The following is a 20,027-nucleotide window of genomic DNA, read 5'->3' on the forward strand; positions in this document are numbered from 1 at the left end:
ATGAACTCCTTATTGCCAAATTCAGACTGAAATTGAAGAAAGTAGGGAAAACCACTAGACCATTCAGGTATGACCTAAAATTATTAAGTAATAAAAAAATTTTAAGAATTTTTTTAAGAAAATTTCTTAAAATTTCAAATTTAGAAAAGACTTTTTAAAAGGAAAACTCTGGAAATGTGATGAGAAAATGTAGCTTTAATTCAGTGAATATTTAATGTATTTTAAATATGCAATACAATCCTCCCTACATGGGAAGCTAGTTTATCTTTGGTGCATAAGGCAGTACATACTATATACTCTGCTCTGTAGGAAACTAAAAACCTTCAGAGAGAATTAAGAGGCTAGAAAGAGACGGGCAGTGCTTATAAATTCACATATTGAGGGGAGCATGCTTTATTTAGAGAGTACTTCTACTTCATCTATCACAATGCAGTCTGATTTCAGTTATGCTTTATCAGGTTCCTGTGCAATTGTTCTTTCTGCCAAAAGACAGTATATCTCAGAACTTTCTGACAAGATTCAGGCCCTGCCAGCAATTCTCAAACTGAAGTAATAAAGCCACTTGTTGACGTTTAAATCCCCAAAAGCTGAGGGCAGACAGGACACTAAATAAAAACAGAGAAAGAGGACATTGAACACAACACTCTATTTTTTAAGCAACTCACCGTTATGACAAAGTTTGAACACTATTCAACATTCCTTTTGATTTCTGACCTCTGCTGTTTTTTTATTTTTTCACGTATCTAAAAGCAAACCAGAACTTCTCTCCTGCCTGTTCTAAAACCACTTATTCTCATTCCGTTCCTTCTTTTGCAATATTTTTATTCCTGAAAACTTGATACATCCAAAATCTTTTCCCATGTGTCCAGAAAGGCTGAAATCAGTCTCCCAACAATTACAACAAAACAGTCTCCACTTGTAAGCCAGCAACGATCAACCTACCTAATCAAACATGCCTTGAAAGCAGAAAGCAGGAGAGAGAAAAGAGGATGAGGAGGAAAAGAAGAAGGAAGAGAGGAAAGAAAAATCACTGGCAAAGCCCATTAAAAATTCCGCGGGAAACAGAAACAATGTAGGTAATCAAGTCTGACCTTTCCTGGTTCTTTTCATCCACGGTTCATGTAGTTACACTTGTTCATAGGATGCCACCCACAGATGCCTGGTCCTGGGGTTTCAGACCAGGCTTCCCAGGGCCAAACGCCTGCCCCAGACCCGCAGCTCTGGGAGCCCTGCGCAGAAGCGCCGCCCCTGCGTTTACGATGGCGGCCCGCCTGCGCAGAGGCTGTGGGAACTGCAGTCTTAAGCGGGAGCAACGCAGCTGTGCTGGCCCCGCAACAACTCCAGCAAAGCAGCCCTGTAGCCCACGGCCTGTGCTCTAGCGTGCCGGCTCACACTTCTCCACTGTGTTACTGAAGAACGACGTTTTCCTTTGCTTTTGAACCAGACTTCGTCTCTTTCTACTGGCTGTGACAAGACTAGGCAGAAGGACCCTTGCTGGGGCGCAACTCGAAATGGTCAGTAACAAAAGGAAATGTTGATAAATCTGTAGGCAGATTCTTGTTTACTTGTATACCGTCGATCCAAAGTGGTCTAAGTTAATTATGTGGGCCTGCTAAGTCGATTCAGTTGGGTCAGACTCTTTGTGACCCTATGGACTGTAATCCACCAGGCTCCTCTGTTCATGGAATTCTCCAGGCCAGAATACTGGAGTGGGTTGCCATGCCCTCCTCCAGGGGATCTTCCCCACCAAGGGATCGAACCTGCGTCTCCAGGGACTCCTCCACTGGCAGGCAGATTCTTTACCCTTGAGCTACCTGGGAATTAGAATCCGCCTGCAAACACAGGAGACACAAGTTCAGTTCAGTTCAGTCAGACACGTTCAGTCGTGTCTGACTCTTTGTGACCCCATGAATTGCAGCACAGCCAGGCCTCCCTCTCCATCATCAAGTTCCAGAGTTCACTCAAACTCATGTCCGTCGAGTCAGTGATGCCATCCAGCCATCTCATCCTCTGTCATCCCCTTCTCCTCCTGCCCCCAATCCCTCCCAGCATCAGGGTCTTTTCCAATGAGTCAACTCTTCACATCAGGTGGCCAAAGTATTAGAGTTTCAGCCTCAGCATCAGTCCTTCCAATGAACATCGAGGACTGGTCTCCTTTAGAATGGACTGGTTGGATCTCCTTGCAGTCCAAGGGACTTGCAGAGTCTTCTCCAACACCACAGTTCAAAACCATCAATTCTTCGGCACTCAGCCTTCTTCACAGTCCAACTCTCACATCCATACATAACCACTGGAAAAACCATAGCCTTGACTAGACAGACCTTTGTTGGCAAAGTAATGTCTCTGCTTTTGAATATGCTATCTAGGTTGGTCATAACTTTCCTTCCAAGGAGCAAGCGTCTTTTAATTTCATGGCTGCAGTCACCATCTGCAGTGATTTTGGAGCCCAGAAAAATACAGTCTGACACTGTTTCCACTGTTTCCCCATCTATTTGCCATGAAGTGATGGGACCAGATGCCATGATCTTTGTTTTCTGAATGTTGAGTTTTAAGCCAACTTTTTCACTCTCCTCTTTCACCTTCATCAAGAGGCTTTTTAGTTCCTCTTCACTTTCTGCCATAAGGGTGGTGTCATCTTCATATCTGAGGTTATTGATATTTCTCCCGGCAATCTTGATTCCAGCTTGTGCTTCTTCCAGCCCAGCGTTTCTCATGATGTACTCTGCATAGAAGTGAAATAAGCAGGGTGACAATATACAGCCTTGACATATTCCTTTTCCTATTTGGAACCAGTCTGTTGTTCCATGTCCAGTTCTAACTGTTGCTTCCTGACCTGCATACAGGTTTCTCAAGAGACAGGTCAGGTGGTCTGGTATTCCCATCTCTTTCAGAATTTTCCACAGTTTATTGTGATCCACACAGTCAAAGGCTTTGGCATAGTCAATAAAGCAGAAATAGACATTTTTCTGGAACTCTCTTGCTTTTTCCATGATCCAGCAGATGTTGGCAATTTGATCTCTGGTTCCTCTGCCTTTTCTAAAACCAGCTTGAACATCTGGAAGTCCATGGTTCATGTGTTGCTGAAGCCTGGCTTGGAGAATTTTGAGCATTACTTTACTAGCGTATGAGATGAGTACAATTGTGCAGTAGTTTGAGCATTCTTTGGCATTGCCTTTCTTTGGGATTGGAATGAAAACTGACCTTTTCCAGTCCTGTGGCCACTGCTGAGTTTTCCAAATTTTCTGGCAAATTTGCTGGTCATAGCAAACACCCTCTTCCAACAACACAAGAGAAGACTCTACACATAGACATCACCAGATGGTCAACACCGAAATCAGACTGATTATATTCTTTGTAGCCAAAGATGGAGAAGCTCTATACAGTCAGCAAAAACAAGACCAGGAGCTGACTGTGGCTCAGACCATGCACTCCTTATTGCCAAATTCAGACTGAAATTGAAGAAAGTAGGGAAAACCACTAGGCCATTCAGGTATGACCTAAATCAAATCCCAAGGCTGTCTGAGGAGGTTTTACAAATAGTTGTGAAAAGAAGAGAAGCCAAAAGCAAAGGAGAAAATGAAAGATATACCCATTTGAATGCAGAGTTCCAAAGAATAGCAAGAAGAGATAAGAAAGCCTTCCTCAGCAATCAATACAAATAAATAGAGGAAAACTACAGAATGGGAAAGACTAGAGATCTCATCAAGAAAATTAGAGATGTCAAGGGAACATTTCATGCAAACATGGGTTCGATAAAGGACAGAAATGGCATGGACCTAACAGAAGCAGAAGATATTAAGCAGAGGTGGCAAGAATACACAGAAGAACTGTACAAAAAAGATCTTCACGACCCAGATAATCATGATGGTGTGATTACTCACCTAGAGCCAGACATCCTGGAATGTGAAGTCAAGTGGGCTTTAGAAAGCATCACTACGACAAAGCTAGTGGAGGTGATGGAATTCCAGTTGAGCTATTTCAAATCCTGAAAGATGATGCTGTGAAAGTGCTGCACTCAATATACCAGCAAATTTGGAGACACAAGGGAAGCCCCTAAATTAATTACTTGGAACCAAAATGCATTTATGCAAAACACAAGGACTTCCTGTGAAGTCATATACAGTTATAACTTCCCTCATAACTCTGTCAGTAAAGAATCTGCCTACAATACAGGAGACCCTGGTTCGATTCCTAGGTCAGGAAGATCCCCTGGAGAAGGAAATGGCAACCCACTCAAGTATTCTTGCCAGGAGAATTTCATGGACAGAGGAGCCTGGCAGGCTACATACAGTCAATGGGGTCGTGAAAATCAGACATGACTTAGCAACTAAACAACCAACCATGTAAAATTATACAGTAACAACCACAACAAGCAAACACATCATAAAACTTGAAAACTCTTGTTTGTGGCAGCTACAAGATCAGAAATATTTTAGGCAGTCTTTTTATTTATCTCTTGCCTAAGTTAATATTAATACAGAATTTACGCAAAGTTATAAAGCCTATGAAAGTTTCCTTAGCTTCCAGCCTTCTCTTTCTGTGTCTTTCTTCCTCCTTTCCCAATATTGCAGCCCTCAAGAAACCCAATGGGTCTTGCTTTTTTACTGTCTCCTGCCCTTCCAGTATTAATTTATAACTGAGGGCATGGCATATTTATGAAGTGAGCTTCATTCACGGTAGGATGTTTCATGAACCAGGCACTTAACATTTGAGCCTTTAACCTCAAGGAGACAAAGGACTATCTGCTTATTTGTTTGTCTCTGCTGATCACCTTTATTTGAAAAAACAAAAACAAAACAAAACTTTGGTCAGCCTCAGCCTAGGAAGGTAAGCATAATCACACTCATCTGGGATGAACAGAAAAAAAAAGTTTATAATTAGGACTGATTCTCAAACCACAAATCATTTGAGAATTACCTGGAGTCTTTGTAAAAATGAAGATCCATGAGCCACATTCCATACCCATTAAATCCTAATCTCTGCTGGAGAAGCTCCACGTTGCCCCAAAGTACAGATGATTCTCAACAGCTGAGCCCTAAGAGCTACTACTTGAAGACAATGATTCAACGTCTATTCATATGAAAAAGCAGTGCCACAACTGAATGCATTTTTTTCTGAAATAAACTTCTCCTATGATGTGTGCTTAATTTTTTTTCAGTATGCTATTTCTGTTTTATTTTCTGCAATGTATTATTTAGCTTAGAGAGATTGTTATAACAATCCTCTTTAACAAAAAGCCCCCACTGGGCTGGTTTTACAAGCAAAAGATGATGTCACTGACATCTCTGATCTTAACATGTAGTGGAAATTAAATTAATGAAAACAAAGGCCATCAAAGGGATTATAAATTAATTTTCTCTTCACTCAAATGAACAGCAGGAGAAAATAATTTTTGCTATGATTGAAAATGACATCATGCTGTCTTCTACAAAATAGCATCCTCTGAGTAATTCTATTTAATTTTTTTTTAATTTAGTTCATTTTAAAACTACAGTAGATTATTTCAAAGAGGTTTTTTTTTTTTCCCAAAAAAGTTAAATACTGTTGGCTACATCATCTTGTGTTTTAAGTTAGAAGAATTAATTGATTATGTGGTTTTCTCTTATACCATTTTTTCAGTTTTAGAGTAAATCCTCCTGTGTTCAGTCACTCAGACATGTCTAACTCTTTGCAACCCCATAGGCTGTAACCCACCAGTTTCTTCTGTCCATGGGATTTTCCAGGGAAGAATACTGGAGTGGGTTGCCATTTCCTTCTCTGGGCAATATTCCCTTCCCAGGGATTGAACTGTGACTCCTGTATCTCCTGCATTGGCTGCTGCTGCTGCTGCTAAGTCGCTTCAGTCGTGTCTGACTCTGTGCGACCCCATAGACAGCAGCCCACCAGGCTCCCCCGTCCCTGGGATTCTCCAGGCAAGAACACTGGAGTGGGTTGCCATTTCCTTTTCCAATGCATGAAAGTGAAAAAATAAAGTGAAGCCACTCAGTCGTGTCTGACTCCTAGCGACCGCATGGACTGCAGCCCACCAGGCCCCTCCATCCATGGGATTTTCCAGGCAAGAGTACTGGAGTGGGTTGCCATTGCCTTCTCCGCCTGCATTGGCAGGTGGATTCTTTACCACTGAGCCATCTGGGAAGCCCACTTAGGGTAGATCATTTTACTGTAATTAATGATGTAACTAGGAAAAATCTGGGTTTGGGGAGAGAGTAGGTATTTAGCAAATGTTTACCTAAATCAGATGATATCTGGGCTTCTACTTGTGGTTGACTACAAGAGAATCACACACACACACACACACACACACACACACACACACCCTGCTTTTACATGAACTGGAAGAGAGTTAAAATTTGCAAGTTGTTCTCACTTTATTCTGTAATCATTTGCAAAGCATAAACTGTTTTGTTATGACTCTGGGGTTGGGGGTCGGGAGGACAGAGTTGAAGAGGAGAAATAAATGCATCTCTTTTTTTTTTTCTCAAAGAAAGAAAGTATATTAAAATTTATACTCTGAAATGGTTTTCATCTTCTCATTCTATTTATGGTAAAAAAAACAAACCCATCATTTCTTTCTTGAATTAAGTGTGGACAACAGTGATATCTTAGAGCCATCCAATGTACTTGGAAATTTAGGAAGATGACCTGAACACAAACTTCCCATATCTCTTTAGGGGAGTCATTCTATGAGCCCTATAAAGTTTTCCTAGCTGGGGCACACATTTCACACACAGAGACTACACAGAGTAAAGTTTGTTTTAACCACTACATTCAACTGAATCATAATGCCATACTCTCCTGTTTTTACAGCTGTCTGATGTTATAATGAGTCCTTTCTTTACCTGCTGATCTGACACAAAGAACCCAAATTCAGAGGGCATCTGCTGCTGCTAAGTCACTTCAGTCATGTCCGACTCTGTGTGACCCCATAGACGGCAGCCCACCAGGCTCCCCTGTCCATGGAATTTTCCAGGCAAGAGTACTGGAGTGGGTTGCCATTGCCTTCTCCGCAGAGGGCATCAACCATGGCTTTAAGTTTACTGGGAGTTTTGCTTCCAGGCAGAAGTATGCCCTCTTAGGGAACAAGAACTTCTAGACCTAGAACCTAAAGTAGTGGAGATGGAAGCAGAAACTTCCCCAAGTGAGTCGCTGGGAGAGACCTCCCTTCCTTCCACCTCTTGATCTCATCCTGAGAACAGCTCTTCTTCCTCCTGAAGTGTCAGCTCCCAACTGGCCCCTCAGCAATGCCTTCAATAGGCTGTTCTGCAACTTCCTAGTCTACTGGATGGTACAGAAGGTGGTAGGAATACTGGAAGCCTGGCCTAGATCTTTCTCAGACTACTTTTTCCCCTTCTGCTTCCTGACCTCTTTATAATAAAATATCCTTGAAACTCAGTCTTTGATTTATTTAGCTATTATGTTGCTCAGTTGCCCAGTTATGTCTAACTTTTTGAGACCCCATGGACTGCAGCACACCAGTTTTTCCTGTCCTTTGGCATCTCCTGGAGTTTGCTCAAACTCATGTCCATTGAGTCGGTGATGCCATCCAACCATCTCATGTTTTGTTTTCCCCTTCTCCTCCTGCCTTCAATCTTTCCCAGGATAAGGGTCTTTTCAGAGTTAACTTTTCCTATCAAGTGGCCAAAGGTATTGGAGATTCAGCATCAGTCCTTCTAATGAATAACAGTCAGGACTGATTTCCTTTACGGTTGACTGGTTTGATCTCCTTGCAGTCCAAGGCAATCTCAAGAGTCTTCTCTAACACCATAGTTCAAAACCATAAATTCTTTGTCATTCAGCCTTCCTTATGGTCCAGCTCTCACATCCATACATGACTACTGGAAAAACCATAGCTTTGATTAAATGGACCTTTGTTGGCAAAGTAATGTCTGCTTTTTAATATGCTGTCTAGGTTTGTCATAACTTTTCTTCCAAGTAGCAAGCATCTTTTAATTTTGTGGCTGCAGTCACCATCTGCAGTGAGTTTGGAGCCCAAGAAAATAAAATCTGTTTTCTTTGTTTCCATTGTTTCCATTCACTGTTTCCATTGTTTCCTCATCTATTTGCCATGAAGTGATGGGACCAGATGCCATGATCTTCGTTTTTTGAATGTTGAGTTTTAAGCCAGACTTTTCACTCTCCTTTTTCACTTTTATCAAGAGGCTCTTTAGCTTCTCTTCACTTTCTGCCATAAGGGTGGTGTCATCTGCATATCTGAGGTTACTGATATTTATCTCTGGACGTCCAGTCTCATGGTTTAATATGCCATGTGCTGTGCTTAGTCGCTCACTCATATCTGACTCTGTGACCCCATGGACTGTAGCCTGCCAGGCCCCTCTGTCCACGGGATTTCTCCAGGCAAAAATACTGGAGTGGATTGCTTTGCCCTCCTCCAGGGGATCTTCCCAACCCTGCAGGCTGATTCTTTACTGTCTGAGCCACCAGAGAAGCCCTAATATACGATATTCTCTTTCAAAATCCTGTCGCTGGCTTAGACCTTTGCCCTGAAATTTATATACATATATAGCATATTCAAAAGCAGAGACATTACTGTGCCAACCAAGGTCCATCCAGTCAAGGTTATAGTTTTTCTGGTGGTCATGTGTGGATGTGAGAGTTGGACTGTGAAGAAGGCTGAGCACCAAAGAATTGATGCTTTTGAACTGTGGTGTTGGAGAAGACTCTTGACTGCAAGGAGATCCAACCAGTCCATTCTGAAGGAGATCAGCCCTGGGATTTCTTTGGAAGGAATGATGCTAAAGCTGAAACTCCAGTACTTTGGCCACCTCATGTGAAGAGTTGACTCATTGGAAAAGACTCTGATGCTGGGAGGGATTGGGGGCAGGAGGAGAAGGGGACGATAGAGGATGAGATGACTGGATGGCATCACTGACTCAATGGACGTGAGTCTGAGTGAACTCCAGGAGTTTGTGATAGACAGGGAGGCCTGGCGTGCTGCGATTCATGGGGTCGCAAAGAGTCGAACAAGACTGAGCGACTGAACTGAACTGAACTGAGGCTTATATATTCAGTCGTGTCCTACTCTTTGCTGCCCTAGGACTGAGCCCACCAGGCTCCTCTGTCCATGGGGATTCTCCAGGCAAGAATACTGGTATGGCTTGCTGTACCATCCTCCAGGGGATCTTTCCACCACCATCAACTGAACACCAGAAAGGACCTGATTCTCCCATCTCAGTTAACAATAATATTCTTCCAAGTTCCTCAGTGCAAAGATCTTGAGTCCTTTTATTTCTCTTCCTATTACTCTCTACATCTAATTTATCAGCAAACTCAAATGTACCTTCAAAACATATCTAGAGTCTGACCAGCTTCTTTCAAGCCCACTACTACCACTCAGATCCAAGTCACCATGATCTCTCCAGTGGATTATTTATGTAGGCTTCCAATTAATCCTTCAGTTTTAACCCTTGCTCTTTTTCAGGCTGTTCTCAACACAGACGCCAGAGTGGATCTGTAAACCAGATTTTTTTTTGTTCAGAATGAAATCTAAAGTCCTTTCAATGGTCTATGAGGTTTTACAAAACATGCAACTCAACAATCTTAGTTTTTTCATGCTACCACCTACCCTCCACTCATTGCTCAACAGCCACACTGGCCTCTTACTATTCCATAACCATGCCTGCCCACGCTCCCAACTTAGAGTTTATGTATATAGTATTCTTTCTTGGAGAATCCCATGGACAGAGGAGCCTGGTGGGCTACAGTGCACAGATTGCAAGAGTCGGACGTGACTTAGTGACTAAACCACCACCACCACCACCATTTATCTTTCTCTTAGCCTGGAATGCTCTTCTGACAGATATTCCCATCATTAGCTCCCTTGGTTCCCTTAGATCTTTACTAAAAGATCTTCTTAGTGAAGTTTTCCCTAACTACCAAATTTAAAATAGGAATCACCTTTACCTGAATTCCCTCTATCCTGCTTTATTCTTCCCCAAAGCACTTATTACTACTAACATTTTATATATTTTACTATATACTTACATCTGTGTATTTGTTTCTGGTCTTATCAGAATATAAATTTCATAAGGGCAGGCTATTTGTTTTGTTCCTTTCTATATTCCTTATTCTGAGAAGAGAGATGTCTAGTAGCTAGCTGTTCAATGTATGTTTGTTGAGTGAAGGAAAAAAACAGTATCCCCTAGAAATATGATGGTATCAACTTCTCTCTGATGAAAAGATACTTCATTTCTTTATACATGTTTGTGCTTAAAAACCCGATAACAGAAGTGGTTTCAGAAGGAGAAAAGTGAAAGTGAAAGTCGCTCAGTTGTGTTGGACTCTTTGAGACCCCCTGGACTGTAGTCTGCCAGGCTCCTCTGTCCATGGGCACCCTCCAGGCAAGAACACTGGAGTGGGTAGCCATTCCCTTCTCCAGGGGATCTTCCCAACCCAGGGATCAAACCCAGGTCTCCCACATTGCAGGCGGATTCTTCACCGACTGAGACACCAGGGAAAGTAGCATAATAAGTCATTAGCATTCTGCTCATACTTCTTTTTAAAAGACAGTGATATGCTAACAAGACCTCACATTTTTACTAAAAGTTGTGTCATTTGAAAACATTATTTTGATCATCCTCTAAGATGTGTGAAAGTCGAACATACCTATCAATTACATTCCTTTAAATGAACACTGATAATTTTAACAAAAGCAAATTAATCTCACTTTTAAAAAGCTGATAGAAATATGTGATTTTAATTTATTAAAGTGATAGTTAATTTGTTTAGAAGACTTCAGTTATTCTCCTGAAATGCATATATTTATCAACTCTGGATGCATGCTCAGTTGCTAAGTTGTGTCCGACTCTTTGTGACCCCATGGACTGTTGCCCATCAGGCTCCTCTGTCCATGTGATTTTCCAGGTAAGCATACTGGAATCGATTGCCATTTCCTCATAGAGAGGATCTTCTCCACCCAGGGATTGAACCTGTGGACCTGTGTCTCCTGCTTTGCAGGCGGATTCTAATTAAAGCTTCCATTAAATTAGATGGGCTTCCCTGGTTGCTCAGGGGTGAAGAATCCACCTGCAATGCAGGAGACACAGGTCCACGGGTTCAATCCCTGGGTGGGGAAGATCCCCTGGAGAAGGAAATGACAACCCATTCCAGTGTTCTTGCCTGGAAAATCCCATGGACAGAGGAGCCTGGCGGCTACAGTCCATGGGGTCACAAACAATTCGACATAACTTATCAACTAAACAACAACACAACTATATTAGATGAGAGCTCAATTCTCTTATACTGTCCACCACTACTTCTCTGCTGTCCTCCACCTATTAAGTGACACCAATTTTTCATTAACTTAATGACCACTGCTAATATTATTGTGACTATCTTAATATTGTTATCTGACATTACTTTGTAAAAACTCTGGCACTCATATTTTTAATTTTTCAAAGGTTTTTCTTATGATAGTTCATTTGCATAGATTTGGATTTTAATTTGAGGATAAAATACCTTCTCTTGTGTGTCTGGGATATTAATTCAAGAAGGTTTTTTTAGATTTTTCTCCTACTATCTGCCTTTTCCTTTTTTTATATCAGATCTTTCTGTTTTGTTCTCTTTGTCTTGACTGAAGCACCCTTAGACTATATGGTTAACTTTGGCTGACCAGTCATATTTAAAATCAAAGCTTTACAAAGCTGATTGGATGTTCTGTGTCTAGAGGTGGCGACTGTTAATTTAAGGCTTCACTATAAGGTCCTCAAGTGGCAAGCCATTTTTCTTTTCCCACTTTTTTTTTTTTTTTAACTTTAAAAAATCCTTCTCTGTCAGTATCTAAAGGTTGTTTTTCTGTGACCATTTAGATAAGAAGAATACTTTCTTTCACCCTTGGGGACATAGACTTCATTGCCTGCTCACATTCTAGAATTTGAATAGTAAGAATAAGAGCTGATGCTTCACCTTGCAGATTGGCTCTTAATCACAATTTTTAAAGATGTCACACACACCCATGGCTAATGTTTCCTGACTAGCCAATCTGAAAATAGTCACTCTCAAATTATGTTATCTTTAATCTTCTGCATAATTCTTGTCACTATCTGGTATTTTTGTTTACTTGTCTCTTTATATTATCTCTATTCCCTTCTAGAATGGTACATAAGATCTTATCTGTTTTGTTCACTTCCTAGTACATAGCATGTAGCTAACAAATATATACCAAATGAATAAATGATTATATGAATGAATGGGATCTGAACTCCCTATTAATAAATTTCTCCAAAGAAAAGATGCAGATTGGGAGAGAGTTGGGAATGGAGGACAAAATTGCATGATTTACCAGTTGCATCTTCTGTCTCTTCCACTCTCAACACAGTTTCTTTAAAACCAGTGCCCATATTTTTTGCCCAGCATCGCAATCACATGGCCTGGTGAGGTTTATGGCCCCAAATTCTGAGCCTATTTCATTCTCTGTGCTCAGATTAGTGGTTTCCATGGTTATCCACACTACACAGCTACTCAGCTACCACTCACTCCTCTATCAGCTCTGTCTTTTTGCTCTTCTCTTAGTCCTGAGGAGTTTATACTTCTTTTATCCCTTTTTTGTTATTTATATGGGAGAATCATAAATGATCTAAACAATTGTGGTCTTTCCATCATGCACACCTAAAATCAGAGTACTTTGATATGGAAACTGAGTGTTTTATTTTTCTCCTTTTCTTTGTCTCACTATAAGGAGTGGTTGCCATTTATTCACATCTCTATATTCAAAATAATCTTTTAAAATTGCAAATATGATTACTGCAGACTCCTTGCCCTCTTAAAATACTTCAATACTTTGCATTGCTTTTAAGATAAGGGCCTAAAAGCCCTGTTCCTTGTAGAATAGCTCTGTGTTGCCCAGCCTGCCTCTCTGGTCTCAGCTCTCACAGTTTTGGACCGCTAAGCAGGGCTCTGTATTTTAGGATCTCTCACATGACTTAGCTCTCCCTTGCCATAAGACCTTCTGCATAAACTTTTAGCTCTCCTTCAAAGTTACTTTCTTAGGACATCTTTCCTTGACCTCCCAAACTAGGTAAACTCCTTCTAGTCTCCCACTGAACTGTTGTTTTATGTGTAATAGTACCTAACATAGCTGTGCATGAGTGCTAAGTCACTTCAGTCGTGTCCGACTCTTTGCGACTTCATGGACTGTAGCCTGCCAGGCTCCTCTGTCCATGGAATACTCCAGGCAAGAATACTGGAGTGGGTTGCTATGCCCACCTGCAAGGGATCTTCTCAACCCAGGGATTGAACCTACGTCTCTTATGTCTCCTGCATTGGCAGGCAGGTTCTTTACCACTAGCATTACCTGGGAAGCCCTAACATGGCTGTAGTTGATTTTTAACTTGGCATTATGTTATCAAAACTAGTGGGAGAGAGAACTGTTAACCTCCCTGAAGTCATTAACATATGTCCACAGCCTAGTCTGGTACTTGGCATGATACAGGTTCTCAAAAAATATTTTCTAAATGAATAAATAAATAAATGCAATCGAGCACACAGTTCTAAGAAAAGACAAGAAGCCAGCCCCTACAGAGCACAGAGGTCTTTGTCTTTTTGATCCTTACCTTGTTTATTGGCTTCTCGTGTGATTATACATGGAGAAGGCAATGGCACCCCACTCCAGTACTCTTGCCTGGAAAATCCCATGGACGGAGGAGCCTGGTGGACTGCAGTCCATGGGGTCACTAACAACAGTCGGGCATGACTGAGCGACTTCACTTTCACTTTTCACTTTCATGCATTGGAGAAAGAAATGGAAACCCACTCCAGTGTTCTTGCCTGGAGAATCCCAGGGACGAGGGAGCCTGGTGGGCTGCCGTCTACGGGGTCGCATAGAGTCGGACACGACTGAAGCGACTTAGCAGCAGTAGCAGCAGCAGTGATTATACATCTTGCTGTAGCCTTGGCCGGTAGGAGAATTTGGTAGCTTTATATGCAGTATTACCACTGACTGGTATTTTTTTCTTGACATTTGGTCTTTGAATGTAAATTTAATTCAAAATAGGCACAGGTTTTAAAACTCCAGTACTATATTTGTTCTTTTGTGGGAAGCAACCGCCAAATAAAACTAGCCCTAAATCTTCTGAGTTGCTCAATTCTATCATTGCCACTACTATGTACCACTGCACCATTGGTCTCTCAATGAAAGACTTGTTTTAATGATTGCTAAGAATTCAAAACATGGGCGTAGGGGAGTGATTCCAGGTATTTCACAATGGTGAATTAACTCTCATCTTAAAACAATACAAAATCTACTGTTTTATTCCACAATTGGAAACAGAAATCAAGTTTGCCCCACTGTATCATCATAAGAATTCATATCAACAAACAAAGAAACAAGCAAAAAAGACTTCATATCATCAAATCAGGCTGTCAACAATCTCACACTTTGTCTGCCAGAATTTATGAAAAGCACTGATGACAAGAATCCTTATTAAGGTGTGAGCTAATGATTGCATTAAAAATTGAACCATGAAAAGCTGACCTTACTTGGGAAAAACATAGAAAGAAGGCATATGTAATTGTGGCACTGAATGTATGATTTGTGTCTTTGCTACTGTCAGCTACGTAAGGAAAATAAGCAAAAGGCACTTGCTTGACCCTTTTATGAACAGTGTCTCTCCTTTATCTCATCCTTTAGTGATCCATCCATGACTTAAGTAGGTGAACTCGAAGGAAAAGCCATCGGATGCTCTTCAGGCCATAATTTTGTGGAAAATGCTTCTTTCTTGACAAAGACAGAAATACAGACAAGAAAGAAAATCAGTCCTCAGGTCTGAAATTTCCTCACTGAAGAAGGTAATTTTCTTTCCGTGAAGACTTTAGCTGCTCAAGTTGTTTATTACTATATGAAATGAATGTACAAAATGGAGCCAATAAAGGGGAAAAATGGCTTTAATTAGGAAAGTTGTGACAAGGACTCTTATTTTCTTGGTTTCTATTTTATATCTGCTATTTTCTAAGGAAGAAATGTAATGAATAAGGCATTGAGCTTGCTGAAGAAAACACTTATTTTTAGCTACTTACCTGGTATCTTTAATTGCGAAATAATTTTTCTTTAATTAACAGGGATATTCTTGAGGTTATTATCTCCAGAATTTTTTCTGAATTAAAGGGCAATCTTTCTTAGACCTTTACTTGAGGATATCAATGTGTAACTTGTCTTAAGTATAACTCTGAGGTTTATACTTTGCCAATTTCCTTAGTCCCTAAGAATGCTATTCTTTTGTGAGACAGAATTCTTTCCATTACAAGACCTGTGCTTAATAAATTAATAATAGGGTCACCTGAAATAACATCAATGCTTAAACTTTATATATTAATCATGTAAATCATATACTTGGCATGTTTGCATGTAATCAGCCTGTAATCAGATAAGAAAAGAACAGACACTGAATTTGAGAGCTCATTTATGTGCCACAGATAGGTGTATCTGTGTAATGCTCTTAGTCTAATCTGAATACCCATCTATGAAATGACAAAAGATCACTGAGGCAGATTTCTTTGTTTAGCCTTGAAATTCTGCAGAATGTATAACTTGGACAATCACAAGAGAAAAATAAACTGATTTGTGAGTTTTATGTTGCAGTTAAATAGGAACATGGTTCTCAAGTTCTCTAGGGACCTGCAGGGCACTCCATCATTTTCTCTTGCCATCTGACACCTTAAAGGAAAGATAAAGTGGAGATGAAAGGATTTACTCCAAGGAAAACTCCAAGGTGAGTATCAAATGCTGTCAACTCTCAAGGAGGTTGAAATATTATTTCCACATAGTTTTTTTCTGATAGAATTCTGCCTTTTTAGAAGCACACCACTTAATCAAGGAATCTGAATGCTGGTGTTCCCCTGCAGTGATATTTTACCCAAATGCTGTGCACTGTGAGAAAACTAATTAACTCTGACTTCACTGCACCTATCCCCAGAAGACTCAGCTCTCTTGTCATTTGGGTAGAATAATTAAAGAAAAATAAAATTTCCCCAAAGAGAACAACTTTTGGTTCAATACTGTAAAACAGAAATGAAATAAATTGTTACCTTGGAAAGACATGAACTGCAAACTCTTTCCATCTGTTTATTTAGGGAGGAAGGCTGCTGCGGCTGCTGCTAAGGCGCTTCAGTCGTGTCCGACTCTGTGCGACCCCATAGACGGCAGCCCACCAGGCTCCCCCGTCCCTGGGATTCTCCAGGCAAGAGCACTGGAGTTCATCTTCACTGCCCCAGACGATTATTAGCTCTTGTGTTCTGACTTCTGCAGCATCGGGACTTGCTCATCTGTCAACGGCTTCACACACTAGGCCTGGCTGTGCCTATCTTTGTCAAATGAAGGGTAAGTGAAGTACGGTGCCCCAGAATGTGGATGATCTATGTCAGCCTCCCAGGCAGCTTTGTTACATTTTTAACTGCTGCTCAGAAAAGGACAGGAGAATTTAAACCTCCAGGGCAAGACCCAATCACTGAATCTCCAGCTCAAAGCCTGAAACGTCATCCCTAATCAATCAGTTGTTAGGGATCACAGAGTATTCTTTTAACTTTTATTCTGAAATTGGCTAGAGATTGAATATAATGTGAAGAACCAGAGATTATCACACATTCCATCAAATTCGCTTTTGTGAGATAACCAGTGGATTAACTATGTCATTGGTGGCCAAAGTCTTGTTAATTGGATGGAGCACTTAGATGTTGAGTAGAAGATAAATACTTTTCTAAATTAGAAGCAGTTTCGTAAAAATAAAGTCAACTTTGTGAAAACCTTTGAAAAGCTCTAATCTCTTTTCACCAAGTCCCATGAATTGCAAGACTTTCTGGAGTTGTTAATTTAAGATAATAGGAAAAGTTTGTGAACCTTATGTCTTTGATTTACTTTTTAGGCTATAAATAAAATTTATACAAAACAAACTCACCACTCACATTTACAGTGATTGACAAAAGTGAATACAGGAACCAAAGGGATTTCTGAAGGATAAAAAATTACCCTACTTGTTTCAAAAACATTTTAAAAAACTGTTTTAATTGTTAAGCATTCTTATTTGGAGCTGGCAATAACCTGTGTTGCTCGGTTTTGACTTGACAACTGAAAGCAGGTCAGCAAATTTCTGTCTCCACAAACATTCTGAAGCTTATGTGAGACCTCTACATGGTAACCTAAAGTTACACAATTTTGGTAAACTCAAAATACTTGAGAATAAGAATAGTGCTTTTGATACTGGCCCTTAAGGTCCGATTACAAGGAAGGCTGACATTAAAATTCTGTTTGAACCGTCTGTCAGCTCTTCCTTCATGTCTTAAAACATGAAACAAGTTTTTGACCTTCAAAGACTCGAACAAAAACACCATATGTCTTTGACATTTCATGCTCAATAGACAATGTTTTCTGTTTTTCTGTTCTTAATTTTGGCAACATTTTATTATTTGAGGCATGCTGCTCATGGGACAACATTCTTTTGCTTTTGCTCTCAAAACCAAGGACCCAGCTAATTAACATAGAAGATAAAATAGAAATTGATGTTGGAAATATATAACTTAAACTCAGTTACAGGAAATGTTAACTTCTAAAGACAAAACCTGAAGAAACGCCATAGAATGTTTGGCTATCTGCTTCCTTGGAAGATGTGGCAGGGAACCTAACATATTCCAAATAGATTCTTCCATTCAAGGATTTAAATTTAAATTCTGGGCTCCCAAGTAAAACATTTTGAAGGAATGTTCCTGTGGACTCTGGGGTGGACTTCATCTCACCATATGTTGTGTGTACAGCCAGTTCAACAGGGCTCAGGGCAGATAAAGCAGCATGTCAGCAATGCCCTGCACTAGCCAAGGAACTATTTATGGGCCTGGTACATTTCCTCCGTTCACCTAGAAGGGAGGGTTCAGTCTGGCCTCTGTGCTTTCAGGAAAGGACCATTAAAGTGATGCACACACAGGTGCAAGGGTGTGGGCGGGAGTCAATTTTCAACTTCTGAGTTTCAAAATTAACTCTGGAAATACATCGGAGGCAATAGTTTCAAAGAAAAGGTTTTTGACTCTCCAAAAGCCAGAGGCTTAAAAAAAAAGGTGGAGGGAGGGCAGAGGCTAAGGAATCAAAGTATAAAGTTAATGTCAAAAAGAACATATTTTGAAGACTAGAGAAAATATAAGACCAAATTTCTGTTACTCCAGTGATTTTAAAATAGCCCTCTGAAGCAGAGGTGAAGCTGAATTTAAGAGTTATCAGTTTGAGAGAGTGATGTGGGCTCTGAGAAGAGACAAACATGGGGCAGCAGAAGCCCCTATAGGTTTGAGGCCCCAAAGTGGAAGGGCCTTGTGTTCTGCCCCCCATGATGAGCCCTGGAAGTGGCAGCCTTGCAGGATTCTCACCCACTACCTAGTGTGCACGTGTCAACATAGAGAAGGCTAGACGGACGACAGTGCTGGAGACAGAAACCTTTGGCCTGTCACAGTCCTAGGATAATGTGGCAGAGAAGGGGATAAGCCCCTGAAAGTGAAAAGGGAACGTTGCTCAGTCGTGTCCGACTCTTTGCAACCCCATGGACTATACAGTCCTTGGAATTCTCCAGGTCAGAATACTGGAGTGGGTAGCCTTTCCCTTCTCCAGGAGATCTTCCCAACCCAGGGATCAAATCCAGTTCTCCCACATTGCAGGTGAATTCTTTACCAGCTGAGCCACGAGGGAAGCCCAAGAATACTGGAGTGAGTACCCTATCCCTTCTCCAGCAGATCTTCCTGACCCAGGAATCGAACCGGGGTCCCCCGCATCCTTACCAACTGAGCTATCAGAGAAGCCCAAGCCCCCCAGAGGGGGCAGAATTTAGATGAGAAGGGTGGGATGGGGTGGGAGGTGGAAGGGAGGTTCAAGAGGGAGGGGACATATGTACACCTATGACTGATTCATGTTGCTGTATGACAGAAACCAACACAATATTGGAAAGCAATCACCTTTCAATAAAAATAAATAAATTTTAAAAACAGTGTTGGTGAACTCGAAGAGGCCTCAAATGACAAGCAACAAGTTTGTAGTAATAAACACAGCTATGACCACAGACAAGATTGGAAACTGAATGCCCAGCATGTCAGCATGGAGGGCTGGTAGTGACCAGGAACGGACACTGGACCACAGACCACAGACGCGATTACAGGCATGTGACACGTGAGGACCAGCCTTTACCCACAGGGCTTGGCCTTAGTGCTATGGGGTCACCCAGAACTGAGATACAACCTGGGAGAGAGGGGAGAGGGAAATCCTGAACTGCTCAAGAGTGAATGATCAATGGCCACAGGGCAGATCTTGAAGTGTCAGAAAGTTCTGTTACAGAGAATATATTTGTCCTAAAATGGCCGTTTTTGCACAGGCTCGTGGCCCAATCTCATACTCACTTCACGTATGACAGACTAACTTGAGTAGATCAACTGCTCTCTAACTAGATACAGGAAGCAGTCAGTAAGTTTCAAGATTACAGAGGTAAAGAGAAAGACCCGAGAAAAGAAGTAATGCTATTTTCTGTCATGTACTGTAGCCTTCTTCATGGCTACTTAACATGTCAATATTTGCATCTCTGACACAGGATTTGGCAATTCATGCCTTCTGAGCCAAATCCAAACTGCGGCCTGCCTGTTTTGTTACAGCTTGCAAATTTAAATTGTTTTAATATTTTCAAATGGTTGTAAACAAATCAAAAGAAAATCATATAAAATTGTCAATATCTGGAAATAAAATTTTACTAGAACAGAGTCATACCTACTTCTTTATAAAAGTAGCTTACTACAGCAAAATTAAGTAGTTACAACAGACCATACGACCCTGACAGCCCAATATTTTTGCCCTCTATTCATTTACAGAATAAGTTTGACAATCCTAGATCTAGTAGGAAACTTTCAGGTTGAACATACACAGAACTCAAACTCATCAAACGTGTTTACTAGGATTCTGTGGCCATTTAATATTAAACTATTGCTTAATTTGAGTGGGTGGCTATGTATACAGGGCTTCCCTGGTGCTCAGACGGTAAAGCATCTGCTTGCAATGCAGG

At 40.9% G+C, this 20,027-nt stretch overlaps 2 long non-coding RNA genes across 5 annotated transcripts in view; one reads left to right on the top strand and one right to left on the bottom strand.

Moving 5' to 3' along the window:
- LOC129657423 (uncharacterized) overlaps positions 1-1,301 on the bottom strand; it is a 298,612-nt gene extending 297,311 nt beyond the window's left edge. The window contains exon 1 of one of the 3 annotated variants that reach the window (XR_008716706.1): positions 1,092-1,301. This is a non-coding gene — a long non-coding RNA (uncharacterized LOC129657423). The remainder of the gene's footprint in view (positions 1-1,091) is intronic. The other 2 variants (XR_008716707.1, XR_008716705.1) reach the window with 2 other exon arrangements.
- An 18-nt stretch (positions 1,302-1,319) lies between these two features.
- On the top strand, positions 1,320-18,780 carry LOC129657424 (uncharacterized). Of its 2 annotated transcripts, XR_008716709.1 has the most exons (5): positions 1,320-1,514; positions 14,645-14,802; positions 15,593-15,722; positions 16,084-16,330; positions 18,643-18,780. It is a non-coding gene; the product is annotated as an uncharacterized LOC129657424 (long non-coding RNA). The 2 variants fall into 2 exon arrangements; XR_008716708.1 differs by lacking the exon at positions 18,643-18,780 and having other exon boundaries at positions 1,329-1,514; positions 16,084-16,762.
- Positions 18,781-20,027: the final 1,247 nt, after the last annotated feature.

This window comes from Bubalus kerabau, chromosome 7 (assembly GCF_029407905.1).
Source record: "Bubalus kerabau isolate K-KA32 ecotype Philippines breed swamp buffalo chromosome 7, PCC_UOA_SB_1v2, whole genome shotgun sequence".
NCBI classification, from domain to species: Eukaryota; Metazoa; Chordata; class Mammalia; order Artiodactyla; family Bovidae; genus Bubalus; species Bubalus kerabau.